This window comes from Triticum urartu, chromosome 3A (genome assembly GCF_056163025.1).
Source record: "Triticum urartu cultivar PI428250 chromosome 3A, HENAU_Tu73, whole genome shotgun sequence".
NCBI classification, from domain to species: Eukaryota; Viridiplantae; Streptophyta; class Magnoliopsida; order Poales; family Poaceae; genus Triticum; species Triticum urartu.
Window position 1 is genome coordinate 234,469,304 of NC_141875.1, and position 14,120 is coordinate 234,483,423.

The following is a 14,120-nucleotide window of genomic DNA, read 5'->3' on the forward strand; positions in this document are numbered from 1 at the left end:
ATCTGGATTTTAGATGAAGATGTTTATAGGGACCGAGAAAAAACCTCACAAGACAACTTACCCTCAATTATATGGACACCCGATAAAATTATTTTTATCAGGAGTTTTTCATGGGAATTGTTGGAGATGCTCTAAGGCGCCACAAGACTGGCTCACCAGAATAGCAACTGTCGTCGGTGAGAAGAAGTATAGATCGAAAGGATTCAACATGTAAACACACAAACACAGACGAATGAAGACCCGATCCAAGCAAATCCATCATAGACAAACATCGACATAATCCTATGAGATCCGCCAGAGACACGCTACCTGGGACGCGACCGCCCCGCCTTTCTGAGCAGGGCAAAAATCCTAACCAGACTAAAAACACCTAAACGGATTAGGAGCATACCAGCAGCAGTGTCAACAGGAAGCAGGGGGAACCCTAATCACCTATGCCGGGGAGCCACGAGACGAAGGGGTTCATCCTTGGTTCAGGTGGATTTGTCGTGTAAATCATGTATGTGCCTTTTCCCTAGTCATGGGCCATGAGGTTCATGGTCACAATATTTTGTTTTAGATTTTAGAAGAACCCAATCCGAAGCACAAAATTCTTCTCCGGTGAGTCATCCTTGAGTACATTCATTGTCGATCTGTACTTCCGTCGACCTCCATCGCTCAAACTTTTGAGCTACCTTCTGGTTAATGCTAGGTTTTCTAAATGCTACTTATTACCTTGATCATGCAACAGGTTAGTATCTTGAAGGATGTACTAATTTGAAAAACCATCTGAAAGTTTCTCTACTATCCAAAACCTAGAAGAGATCTTCTTACGTGGCGGCAGCGCCGTCACGACTTGGTGAATAAAATTCTGTCAAAACTCCCCATCACGGAGATTTTTTGTTGCGGTGTGTATGTCGCGTTGGCATAGATTTCTGGCGGCCTCTATGGCCACCGATGTTAAAATTTGTAGGAATTTGTCGACGTGGTTAACGCGACTTCCCTCGGCAGCTTGGTCCGCTGGCCTCCTCTCTATCACATTAGTGCGTGAAGGAAATATGCCCTAGAGGCAATAATAAAGTTGTTATTTATATTTCCTTATATCATGATAAATTTTTATTATTCATGCTAGAATTGTATTAACCGGAAACTTAGTACATGTGTGAATACATAGACAAACAGAGTGTCCCTAGTAAGCCTCTACTAGAATAGCTCGCTAATCAAAGATGGTTAAGTTTCCTAGCCATAGACATGTGTTGTCATTTGATAAATGAGATCACATCATTAGAAGAATGATGTGATGGACAAGACCCATCCGTTAGCTTAGCATAATGACCGTTACGTTTTATTGCTATTGTTTTCTTCATGACTTATACATATTCCTCTGACTATGAGATTATGCAACTCCCGAATACCGAAGGAACACCTTGTGTGTTATCAAATGTCACAATGTAACTGGGTGATTATAAAGATGATCTACAGGTGTCTCCGAAGGTGTTTTTTGGGTTGGCATAGATCGAGATTAGGATTTGTCACTCTGTGTATCGGAGAGGTATCTTTGGGCCCTCTCGGTAATGCACATCACTATAAGCCTTACAAGCAATGTGACTGATGAGTTAGTTACGGGATGATGCATTACAGAACGAGTAAAGAGACTTGCCGATAACGAGATTGAACTAGGTATGATGATACCGACGATCGGATCTCGGGCAAGTAACTTACCGATGACAAAGGGAATGACGTATGTTGTTATGCAGATTGACCGATAAAGATCTTCGTAGAATATGTAGGAGCCAATATGAGCATCCAGGTTCCGCCATTGGTTATTGACCGTAGATGTTGTCGGATTTTGGGTTCCGGCAGACCCTTGAGGTTCGAACACTAGGGTGCGCGCGAAGATTTCGCCTCCTACCTACCTGCACCCCTCCGCCTCGCCAAGATCTAAGCTATGGGAAGAACGACACAAGAGACACAGGGTTTATACTGGTTCGGGCCACCATTGTGGTGTAATACCCTACTCCAGTGTGTGGTGTGGTGAATTGCCTCTTGGGCTGATGATGATGAACAATACAAGGAAGAACAGCCTCGCGAGGGTCTGTTCTTGGCTGGGGGGGGGGGGACGAACTGCTAGGAGGAGTTCAGTCACCCTTCTCTCTCTCTCTCTCTGATTTCGATCTTCTCTTCTTCGTCCTTCGCCTCTGCCTCCTACCCTGTGGGTGGCTGGTCCTATTTATAGAGGCCCCGGTCCTCTTCCCAAATATGGAGCGGGAAGGGAGCCAACAATGGCGGGCTAATTTGAAGGGGGACAGCTAGTACTAGCTATCCTGACAAAAGTAGTCTTCGCCTGCACAAAGCTCTGGTGGTGACACCGTCTTGGGCTCCACGATGACCTCCGTCTTGCAGTCCCCCTGGTCTTGGTCTTGTTGCACCGAAATGGCAACCTTTGCCTGATGCCTCGGTACTCCGCGGATGCGCTTGCTCCCTTTGCACCAAAGAGGAAAGGAGGACACTGCGCGGGCTGGCGCCCGCCTGGCACCTTTGGTCGTCATGGCTTGCGTCACGGGCGCCTCGTGAGGTACCCCGCCTTGATCTCTCCGCCTCCTCGCGAGCCAGCCTGATGAGGCCGTGCCTGAGGAAGCTCCGTGTCGTCCGCCCCACGAGGCTTGGCCCCTCGCGAGGGTCTTGGGTCTGTGTCGATGAAGATGGGCCATGCTGGGCCCCCCTTTGGGCCATGCCGCAGGCCGCAGGCAGGCAAGTCTGGGGACCCCCATTCCCAGAACGCCGACAGTAGCCCCCGGGCCCAAGGCGCGCCCGGACTTGGCCGTGCAGGGAGGCGGAAGGGCAAGGGCGAAGCGCCGCGGGCCCTAACAGCCTGCGGCCTTGGGCGCCGCGTGGCGGTTGATTGGACGTGGGCGGCACTGTTCCCCCATGCCCCCCTTATTTTGCGCCATGCTAGGTGGACTCGTAGTTGTACACAGCCGCTCCCCTTTCTGTCGCTCGAGCGCCCTCTGTCCTTCCTCCGCTCGAACTCCAGCTTCTGTTTTCAACCCAATCTCGAACTCCCCCCCTTCCCATCACCATGGCTCCGACGAAGAAGGGAAGAGGGAAGAAACCCGTGCCTCCGCCTTGCCCGCCGCCGTTGGCGGCCCTCGCCGAGGGCTTGGGCAAGGTCAGCTCGGCTCTGGCCACTATCTTTAACGAATGCGGGAGGACGACGGCCTGGCCCGCGTCCCACTTCTCCATCGACAGGATAGTCACCGAGGTCCCGTGTTTCGCCGACGCCCTGTGGGCGGGTCTGGTTCCTCCCTTTTCTGATTTCTTCAATGCCGTGCTTTCCCACTATCAGATCCACATGATGCATCTGGGTCCTGAATCCATCACCCTCCTTTCGGTCTTCGCCTTTGTTTGCGAGGCTATGATGGGCATCCTTCCTTCGGTTGCCTTGCTGCGCCACTTCTTCTCGCTGCGCCTTGTCGACCCTACCCAATGCTGGGCGTGCGAGAGCTTCGTTGCCGCGTCTGAGACAGCGGCCTCTGGGATTGACTTCAAGCTCCCTCTGCCCGCGGATGGGTTCCGCGAGCGGTGGCTGTATGTGGATGCAGGGGTGCCCAGCCCCCTGCTATCGGAGCCAACTTTGCCTGCTGTCCCCAATTCGGGCTGGGGCCAGGAGACGCTTGAGAGCCCTCGGCTCGTCTTCGTCTGGCACCGCTTCGCGTTCTTGAGGTCGCTTAGCGTGACAACGCCCAAGGTGGTGAAGGAGTTCCTGCTACGCCGCGTTGATCCTCTCCAACGCCACTCCCGCCGGATGTGGGCCTTCAGCGGGCGCGATGATCGTATGAGGCTCCAGGAAGAGGACCTGACGCCTGAAGTGCTGAGGACAGCGCTCTTGACCCTGACTGGGGACCCCAACCCTGGCAGCATCCAGCAGGGAGGGGCCTTGCTGTACCTTTGCCAGAGCAGGGGCGATTTTGTGAAGCAGATGCCTATCTTTGATGAGTGGGGGTCGCGCCCCGCCGGCCTCCAGGGACCTCGCGAGAACCGAGTGATGGTGACTGCCCTTCCAGTCGGCCACGGCAACTCTTCCTCAAGCGGCGGAGCAGGGAGGCATGAGGCGCCAGAGGCCAAGGGGGCTCCCGCCGGGGTGATAGCGCAGGGCGATGCTCATGAGGGAGCAGCTCTTGGGGCCCGTGCCACTGAGGCTGAGGGTGGCAAGCAGCTGCCCTCAGCGCCTGTGAATGAGGCCCCTGAGGCTCCAGCTGCTTCTCTTGGCGAGGCGATTGGCAGCGCGCATCAGGCGGGCGCCTCTGACACAGATCACCTTGACGCTCCGTCTTCGTCGCAGGTTGATCCTTGCGCCCAACTCTTGGGCCGCTTCCGCGTGGACTTTGAGGCCCTCCGGAAGAGAAGGGAGGCCCTGGGCGACGATTACCCTTGTCGCCTACTGAAGCGTAGGAAGTACTTCGCCACTGATGAGTAAGCCTTCTCCTTTCCCAGCTCCCGATCCTTCTGTTGCTTTTACTGACCCTTGCTCCGCAGGCCCCTTCCAGCCGAGCTCGCGGAGACGGCTGAGGTGCCGTCCCCCTTGGCTTCGCCCCCTCCATCGTCCTCAAGCACTCCTAGCAGCAGAGCCCTTGTGGTGAGGGCGATCAGAGAGGCGAACCATCCTGAGGCGCATCGTGGCCCTGCGCACCTCGCGATCCTCCTTCGCGGGCCTTCTCGTGGCATAGCCAGCCTGCCGTGGGCTTCTCGCCTGGTCGTGGACTGCAATTGGCTGAGGCGCTCCCTGCGCTCTTCACCTGGGGACGGGCTGGCTCCAGGCCGGGCTTCTGGCATGGCGTGCCCGGCCGTCGCGAGGGTGCCAGCCCCCAGCCCCCTGCCCGGAGGGGGAGTGCTGATTCGTGGCCCCCGACGCTTGCTTGGGGCAGATGATGGTGTGGAAGACGTGCTCGAGCGCGCTCGGGAGCGTCGCGCTCTCCGCCAAGGATTCCTTCGAAGGGCGGCTGACGTGGTAAGCCTGCTTGGTGAGGAGCTTGCTGATGAAGACGCGCGCCTTGAGGCCGAGGGCCTGCGCCTGGCTGTAGAGAGGCGCGAGCTGGAGGGTGCCATCGCCCTTGTGTGCCGTCAGCGCGATCTTGACGACGCAGAGGCCAAGGCGTCGCTGGTGGCCTCTCGGGAGGCCCGATTTTGGGCCGCCGAGGAGGCCGGGAAGCTGACCGGCGGCGAACTGCAGCAAAGGAGCGGGCTCGGGAGCTCCTGGCCTGGTGCCACTCACTGGAGGAGCAGGTGGAGCTGCGCGAGGCAGCCCTCGCGTCGATGAAGGTGATGAAGGAAATATGCCCTAGAGGCAATAATAAAGTTATTATTTATTTCCTTATATCATGATAAATGTTTGTTATTCATGCTAGAATTGTATTAACCGGAAACATAATACATGTGTGAATACATAGACAAACTTAGTGTCACTAGTATGCCTCTACTTGACTAGCTCGTTAATCAAAGATGGTTATGTTTCCTAACCATGAACAATGAGTTGTTATTTGATTAACGGGATCACATCATTAAGAGAATGATCTGATTGACATGACCCATTCCATTAGCTTAGCACCCGATCGTTTAGTATGTTGCTATTGCTTTCTTCATGACTTATACATGTTGTGATTATAAAGGAGTACTACAGGTGTCTCCAAAGGTACATGTTGGGTTGGCGTATTTCGAGATTAGGTTTTGTCACTCCGATTGTCGGAGAGGTATCTCTGGGCCCTCTCGGTAATGCACATCACTTAAGCCTTGCAAGCATTGCAACTAAATGAGTTAGTTGCGGGATGATGTATTACAGAACGAGTAAAGAGACTTGCCGGTAACGAGATTGAACTAGGTATTGGAATACCGACGATCGAATCTCGGGCAAGTAACATACCGATGACAAAGGGAACAACGTATGTTGTTATGCGGTCTGACCGATAAAGATCTTCGTAGAATATGTAGGAGCCAATATGGGCATCCAGGTCCCGCTATTGGTTATTGACCGGAGACGTGTCTCGGTCATGTCTACATTGTTCTCGAACCCGTAGGGTCCGCACGCTTAAGGTTACGATGACAGTTATATTATGAGTTTATGCATTTTGATGTACCGAAGGTTGTTCGGAGTCCCGGATGTGATCACGGACATGACGAGGAGTCTCAAAATGGTCGAGACATAAAGATTGATATATTGGAAGCCTATGTTTGGATATCGGAAGTGTTCCGGGTGAAATCGGGATTTTACCGGAGTACCGGGAAGGTCACCGGAACCCCCCGGGAGCTATATGGGCCTTAGTGGAAAAGAGAAGGGGCTGCCCTAGATGGGCTGCGCGCCACCCTCCCTCCCCTAGTCCTATTAGGACAAGGAGAGGTGGCCGGCCCCCCCTCTCTCTTTTCCCCCTCCGCGAATCCTATTCCAACTAGGATTGGGGGGGAATCCTACTCCCAGAGGGAGTAGGACTCTCCTGGCGCGCCAAGCTTGGCCGGCCAGCCTCCCCCCTCTAGTCCTTTATATACTGAGGCAGAAGCACCCCAGAAACACACAAGTTGATCCACGTGATCTATTCCTTAGCCGTGTGCGGTGCCCCCAGCCACCATATTCCTCGATAATACTGTAGCGGAGTTTAGGCGAAGCCCTGCTGCTGTAGTACATCAAGATCGTCACCACGCCGTCATGCTGACGGAACTCTTCCCCGACACTTTGCTGGATCGGAGTCCGGGGATCGTCATCGAGCTGAACGTGTGCTCGAACTCGGAGGTGCCGTAGTTTCGGTACTTGATCGGTTGGATCGTGAAGACGTACGACTACTTCCTCTACGTTGCGTCAACGCTTCCGCAGTCGGTCTGCGTGGGTACGTAGACAACACTCTCCCCTCTCGTTGCTATGCATCACATGATCTTGCGTGTGCGTAGGAAATTTTTTGAAATTACTACGAAACCCAACAGTGGTATCCGAGCCTAGGTTATTTATGTTGATGCTATATGCACGAGTAGAACACAAGTGAGTTGTGGGCGATATAAGTCATACTGCCTACCAGCATGTCATACTTTGGTTCGGCGGCATTGTTGGACGAGATGACCCGGACCAACATTACGCGTACGCTTACGCGAGACCGGTTCCCCCGACGTGCTTTGCACATAGGTGGCTTGCGGGCGACAGTCTCTCCAACTTTAGTTGAACCAAGTGTGGCTACGCCCGGTCCTTGTGAAGGTTAAAACGGAGTCTATTTGACAAACTATCGTTGTGGTTTTGATGCGTAGGTGAGATTGGTTCTTGCTTAAGCCCGTAGCAGCCACGTAAAACTTGTAACAACAAAGTAGAGGACGTCTAACTTGTTTTTGCAGGGCATGTTGTGATGTGATATGGTCAAGGCATGATGCTGAAGTTTATTGTATGAGATGATCATGTTTTGTAACCGAGTTATCGGCAACTGGCAGGAGCCTTATGGTTGTCGTTTTATTGTATGCAATGCAATCGCGATGTAATGCTTTACTTTTATCACTAAGCGGTAGCGATAGTCGTAGAAGCACAAGCTTGGCGAGACGACAACGATCCTACGATGGAGATCAAGGTGTCACGCCGGTGACGATGGTGATCATGACGGTGCTTCGGAGATGGAGACCACAAGCACAAGATGATGATGGCCATATCATATCACTTATATTGATTGCATGTGATGTTTATCCTTTTATGCATCTTATCTTGCTTTGATTGACGGTAGCATTATAAGATGATCTCTCACTAAATTATCAATAAGTGTTCTCCCTGAGTATGCACCGTTGCGAAAGTTCTTCGTGCTGAGACACCACGTGATGATCGGGTGTGATAGGTTCTACGTTCAAATACAACGGGTGCAAAACAGTTGCACACGCGGAATACTCAGGTTATACTTGACGAGCCAAGCATATACAGATATGGCCTCGGAACACGGAGACCGAAAGGTCGAGCGTGAATCATATAGTAGATATGATCAACATAATGATGTTCACCGATGAAACTACTCCATCTCACGTGATGATCGGACATGGTTTAGTTGATTTGGATCACGTGATCACTTAGAGGATTAGAGGGATGTCTATCTAAGTGGGAGTTCTTAAGTAATATGATTAATTGAACTTAAATTTATCATGAACTTAGTACCTGATAGTATCTTGCTTGTTTAAGTTGATTGTAGATAGATGGCTCATGCTGTTGTTCCGTTGAATTTTAATGCGTTCCTTGAGAAAGCAAAGTTGAAAGATGATGGTAGCAATTACACGGACTGGGTCCGTAACTTGAGGATTATCCTCATTGCTGCACAGAAGAATTACGTCCTGGAAGCACCGCTAGGTGCCAGGCCTGCTGCTGGAGCAACGCCAGATGTTATGAACGTCTGGCAGAGGAAAGCTGATGACTACTCGATAGTTCAGTGTGCCATGCTTTACGGCTTAGAATCGGGACTTCAACGACGTTTTGAACGTCATGGAGCATATGAGATGTTCCAGGAGTTGAAGTTAATATTTCAAGCAAATGCCCGGATTGAGAGATATGAAGTCTCCAATAAGTTCTATAGCTGCAAGATGGAGGAGAACAGTTCTGTCAGTGAGCATATACTCAAAATGTCTGGGTATAATAATCACTTGATTCAATTGGGAGTTAATCTTCCAGATGATTGCGTCATTGACAGAATTCTCCAATCACTGCCACCAAGCTACAAGAGCTTCGTGATGAACTATAATATGCAAGGGATGAACAAGACTATTCCCGAGCTCTTCGCGATGCTGAAAGCTGCGGAGGTAGAAATCAAGAAAGAGCATCAAGTGTTGATGGTCAACAAGACCACTAGTTTCAAGAAAAAGGGCAAAGGAAAGAAGAAGGGGAACTTCAAGAAGAACAGCAAGCCAGTTGCTGCTCAAGAGAAGAAACCCAAGTCTGGACCTAAGCCTGAAACTGAGTGCTTCTACTGCAAGCAGACTGGTCACTGGAAGCGGAACTGCCCCAAGTATTTGGCGGATAAGAAGGATGGCAAAGTGAACAAAGGTATATGTGATATACATGTTATTGATGTGTACCTTACTAATGCTCGCAGTAGCACCTGGGTATTTGATACTGGTTCTGTTGCTAATATTTGCAACTCGAAACAGGGGCTACGGATTAAGCGAAGATTGGCTAAGGACGAGGTGACGATGCGCGCCAAGCTTGGCCGGCCAGCCTCCCCCCTCTAGTCCTTTATATACTGAGGCAGAGGCACCCCAGAAACACACAAGTTGATCCACGTGATCTATTCCTTAGCCGTGTGCGGTGCCCCCAGCCACCATATTCCTCGATAATACTGTAGCGGAGTTTAGGCGAAGCCCTGCTGCTGTAGTACATCAAGATCGTCACCACGCCGTCGTGCTGACGGAACTCTTCCCCGACACTTTGCTGGATCGGAGTCCGGGGATCGTCATCGAGCTGAACGTGTGCTCAAACTCGGAGGTGCCGTAGTTTCGGTACTTGATCGGTTGGATCGTGAAGACGTACGACTACTTCCTCTACGTTGCGTCAACGCTTCCGCAGTCGGTCTGCGTGGGTACGTAGACAACACTCTCCCCTCTCGTTGCTATGCATCACATGATCTTGCGTGTGCGTAGGAATTTTTTTGAAATTACTACGAAACCCAACAGGTGGCCTCTAGCGACTCAGCAGAGCTCCAGAAGCGTGAGGAGGCGCTGACGCTGGAAGCCGCCGAACGTACCCGCGAGTACGAGCGTCTGGAGACGAGGGAGCGCTTGGTGACGCAGGCGGAGGATGATGTCGCTGCACAGGAAGCCCGTGTCCTGGAGGAGGTCGGACGTCGGGTGGCGATGGCGCATTTGAACCTCGAGCACGGGTTCGAAGAGAAGCTGGGGTTGATCCGGGCCGAGGCTGAAGGCAGGACTGCTGCCTTGAGGGCCAAGCTGTAGGAGGCGACGCAGCGCGGCGATGCTTTCCGGGCCGCCCTTGAGGTGGCGCAAGGTGAGTTAACCACCTCCTAGGCCGAGGTGCTCCTTCTCCGCCAGCGGGTGGAGGAGGCTGAGGTCGTTGCGCGCCAGAATGCGGACGAGATACATCGGCGGCGGATCCTGGAGCATGAGCACGGCCCCATGCTCACCACGCTCCGGGAGAGAGCCAACGCAGCCTTGGGCAACATCTGCGAGGCGGCTGTTGGCGAGCCGCATGCAGTCAACTACGCCGGCAATCTTCAATTCTTCACTGACGTGGTGACGCAGCTGGAGGCGCGGTCGGTCAGGGCTGACAGGTTGGTGGAGGAGAGGAGCCGCGCCCTGCTCGGGCGCGCCTTTTCTTGCGTCTTCAGCCATCTCTGGAACATGGATCCCCACTTCGATTTTGACGCCGCCATCGCCCCAGTCCCCCAGGCCGTCCGAGACGATCTGGCGCACTGGGTGGAAGACAATGTGGATCCTCTTATCAGGGCCTTTGCTTCAGACAACGACGGCGTGATCGTGGCTGCCGACGAGGGCGGTGTGGTGAACGGCCCTGACGCCGCTGGCGGCGACGCGGACAGCAATGGCGAGTTCAGCGACGCCAGCAACGGCTCGGGTGGTGCTCCTGAGGACACATTGGGGGATTTATCGACTGATTGTGCATCGTTCCTACTTCCTTACCCTGCATGAATAGAACTCAGGTTTTGGCCTGATGGCGGTGAGAGAATTTTGGAGGGGGAGCCCCTTATGTAAAACTTGTGTTCATCATATTAGTAGACGCTACATTGCCCATGCGCCCGTGCCAAGTGGTTGGCTTAAGCGACGCGCTGGTCGGCTAGTTTACCTTTGTCCCGTGCTGGCCCTGAGGTAGCCCGTGGGAGGCTGTGGTGTCCTGAGTGTTTCCTGATTGAATCCGTAGGATCTGCAGTAAAACACCCTCCTGAGAGGACGCGGCGGCGGCAGTCTGGACTGCGCGCAAGCTAGGCCTGACCCGGCTCGCGAGGGGCTCACGAGGGGAGGCAGCTGAGGCGAAGTGGTAACCAAAATGCGAGGAATTGCTCGAACGAGACTAAGCACCCCTTCCCCGAACACACGCAAATCTCAAATTCGAATCCAACTTGAATCCAGCGGGGGAAAGCGACAACCAAAGGGAAAAGCAATGAAAGCAGACAAAAGGCCGCGTCCGGCACCTAATCTAGTCTTGGACGTCTTCTCACCAGCACGGAGCTAAGTGCTGCCACTGGGCGTGGGAGGGAGCCCCAGGGCCTGAGGCCGGCACCCCTGAGACTCCGGGGCGTGTACAGCCCCACTCATTATTACGTGAGAGTGTCACGGGGCGGCGAGCTTCATAGGCACTGGGCCTTCTTCACAGGTACCGGCCTTGCTTCATATCGCCAGACGAGGGCCCCGCCTTGCACCACACTCTAGTGCCATCAACGACGACCGGAAACCAGGACACCGCCGATGGGGTAGAGCGGTCGCCAGCGGTTCCCCCGATGACCACGGGTCCTCCGCCAGGGGCAGGCCTTGAGGCACCTCCCCAGCGGAGGGCCTACCTCCTGAGAACACCTTGCTCCGGATGCCGCGGTGGTGATGTCGGATCTCGGCCCCTCTCCTGCAGCCCCCTGCGCCCTCCTCCCGAGGGGTAGGAGACTGTGGGAGCGGGGCAGCTGCTCGCTGTGGCGACCTGCACCTCCTGCGATCCATGGTTAGCGTATGCCTGCTCCTGAAGAATTAGCGGTACCCGATAATCGTTGTCTCCAGCGTGCCCAGTGGGACCGTCCCGGGACTCATGGAAGGGCTCAGCTTCTGGTGCCTCGTCCCCCTAGCTTGGGCTGAGGGCGAGCCTTGTTCGCCCTTGTGAGGGTGTCCTTCATCCATCATGAGGGGCACATATTCTTCTGGTGCCGTCATCCCGAAGGCCGTGCCATGGTGCTCCACGAGCCACGCAGCTCTGCTTGACGCGCCCACCGTGGGGTGGTAGCGCGGCTGTCCACTCGGGCCGTGGGTCGCGTCACGCCCTCCTTCTTCGCGGACCGGGAGCGGGGGCAGCGCCGCCGCCGGTCCGGTACTAACAGCTTCGCTGGCGTTGGAGTAGCCTTGGAGCCCGTGGGCGCGTGCGGAGCCCCCGCGCGGGCCGCCCTGGGCTTGAGATGGGAGCTGGGTGCAGAAGGGGCGAGCCCCCGAGGCGGCGAAGCCCAGGAGCTCTGCCACCCGCTACAGCAGCACGTCGCGGCCGCCCTCCAGCAGCCTGCACTGCAGCAGCCCTCGGGCCACCGTGAGCGCGGCCCTCGAGTTCGCCTGCTCCCGGCGGGTGTACGGTGTCGTGGTCGCGGCGTGATTGGAGGCCCTTGCTGCCGACCGCGCCTGCCGCGGTGTGGGAGCTGTCGAAGCCTGTCCGCGTCGCCCGCGGCCCGCAGCGCCTTGCGGACCGCGAGCTGCCTGGGGCACGGGGTCGCCCGAGGCGAGCGGCTCTGCGTGGGCGGGCCACGCCGCCCATGGATCTGGGTTGCCCGCCTGGTCGCCGGACATGGCGATGACGACGCGATGGGGCGCGAAGCGGTAGAAGGTGGATTCCGGCGCACCCCTACCTGGCGCGCCAAATGTTGGATTTCATGTTCCGGCAGACCCTTGAGGTTCGAACACTAGGGTGCGCGTGGAGATTTCGCCTCCTACCTACCTGCACCCCTCCGCCTCGCCAAGATCTAAGCTATGGGAAGAACGACACAAGAGACACAGGGTTTATACTGGTTCGGGCCACCATTGTGGTGTAATACCCTACTCCAGTGTGTGGTGTGGTGGATTGCCTCTTGGGCTGATGATGATGAACAATACAAGGAAGAACAGCCTCGCGAGGGTCTGTTCTTGGCTGGGGGGGGGACGAACTGCTAGGAGGAGTTCAGTCACCCTTCTCTCTCTCTCATTTCGATCTTCTCTTCTTCGTCCTTCGTCTCTGCCTCCTACCCTGTGGGTGGCTGGTCCTATTTATAGAGGCCCTGGTCCTCTTCCCAAATATCGAGCGGGAAGGGAGCCAACAATGGCGGGCTAATTTGAAGGGGGACAGCTAGTACTAGCTATCCTGACAAAAGTAGTCTTCGCCTGCACAAAGCTCTGGTGGTGACACCGTCTTGGGATCCACGATGACCTCCGTCTTGCAGTCCCCCTGGTCTTGGTCTTGTTGCACCAAAATGGCAACCTTTGCCTGATGCCTCGGTACTCCGCGACTGCGCTTGCTCCCTTTGCACCAAAGAGGAAAGGAGGACACTGCGCGGGCTGGCGCCCGCCTGGCGCCTTTGGTCGTCATGGCTTGCGTCACGGGCACCTCGTGAGGTACCCCGCCTTGATCTCTCCGCCTCCTCGCGAGCCAGTCTGATGAGGCCGTGCCTGAGGAAGCTCCGTGTCGTCCGCCCCGTGAGGCTTGGCCCCTCGCAAGGGTCTTGGGTCTGTGTCAATGAAGATGGGCCATGCTGGGCCCCCCTTTGAGCCACGCCACAGGTCGCGGGCAGGCAAGTCTGGGGATCCCCATTCCCAGAACGCCGACAGATGTGTCTCGTTCATGTCTACATAGTTCTCAAACTCGTATGGTCCACACGCTTAACGTTCAATGATGATTTGTATTATGAGTTATGTGATTTGATGACCGAAGATTGTTCAGAGTCCCGGATGAGATCACGGATATGACGAGGAGTCTTGAAATGGTCGAGATGTAAAGATTCATATATTGGAAGACTATATTCGGACATCGGAATGGTTCCGAGTGATTCTGGTATTCCGGAGTACCGGAGAGTTACGAGAATTCTCCGGGGAAGTTAATGGGCCTTATTGGGCTTTAGTGGAGAGAGGGAAGAAGGGCCACGAGGTGGCGCGTGCCTCCCCCCTGCCCAAACCGAATTGGACAAGGGGTGGGGGCGCATTCCCCCCTTTCCTTCTCCCTATCCCTCCTTTCCTTCTTTCCCACTCCAAAAAGGAAATGGAATCCTACTAAGACTTGGGAGTCCTAGTAGGACTCCCTACACTTGGCGTGCCCATAGGAGGGCCGACCTCTCTCCCTTCCTCCTTTATATACGTGGGTAGCGGGCACCCCAAAGGCACTCCAAGATTTTTCTTAGCCGTGTGCGGTGCCCCCCTCCATAGTTACACAGCTCGGTTATATCGTCGTAGTGCTTAGGCGAAGC